Genomic DNA, 1,079 nt, shown 5'->3' on the forward strand with positions numbered 1-1,079 from the left:
AATGAATATCAACGATTCAAAGATATCTGCCGTTCCTCCCCGAGTCACATATATTTATAACCTTGCATTTTTGGATTACGTGCAAGGGTAGCATTAGAGTAGAGGAGTCAAGTGCAAACCCTTGACGTTGAGCCTGACCAATAGGAGCCCGCTAACGAATGCCGTAACGTCTTAAGGTGACCACGTAGGCCCCGGCGTACGTGACTTTTAATAAGGCTACATTTTCATGTATACTATTTTATCTTATTAGGTATATTAAGCAAATTATTTTATCCTAAAATTAAAGAAGAGTGAGAGAGAGAATGTTGAAGAATTTATACTAACACCCTAAATAACTTTAATAAGCAATTTCATAAAACAATTATTAATTTTTTATACGAATTTAAATTAACTCGTATCCAACGATAAAGAAAGTTTCTTCTTTATCGACTGAGATTATAAAACCAACGAGTTTAATCGACGGCAATACGCAATCCGTCACATCGGTTAGTTGACTCTGTTAAATGCTGCGAAGCCCAGCCTCGGGTCAAGCCGAAAGTGCACGAGCAGCAACCTGAGCTCTTCCGACTTCACGAATGACGATCTAGCTGCTCCTCAAATCCATGATCTAAGAATACACGGTCTAGTCATCAGCTTCCCCGATTTCGTCCCCATTAGCACTCCACCACTTTTAGCCATCTTGGTTACCATAGCAACCGTTAGCGCCTCGGTCTACATTCAAAAGATTTGAAATCATGAATTATGGCTACATTGTAAATCAATGTCAATACCTGTGAAAGTTCTCAATATTCAAATAAGGTGCAAGAAGCGCACACTGCTGACGCTATCCGTTTGTGAAAGCGCGTCGTGCTAAGATTAACTTTGTGAAAATTGTAGTGGTGTTTCTATTGAAAATACCATTGAAATAATTATTTCATATGAATATAAGATCTGAAAATGTGACTTTGTGTACCCTGAGAGGGTTCTTTTGTTCTTATGTGTATGCGTATTATGTGTATTGTGCTTATGTGTATGCGAAATATAAAAACGGATATTATCATAATACAGGATATGATATCGATTATTTTGCATTTATTTAT

This window comes from Belonocnema kinseyi, chromosome 9, assembly GCF_010883055.1.
Source record: "Belonocnema kinseyi isolate 2016_QV_RU_SX_M_011 chromosome 9, B_treatae_v1, whole genome shotgun sequence".
Classification (NCBI taxonomy): Eukaryota; Metazoa; Arthropoda; class Insecta; order Hymenoptera; family Cynipidae; genus Belonocnema; species Belonocnema kinseyi.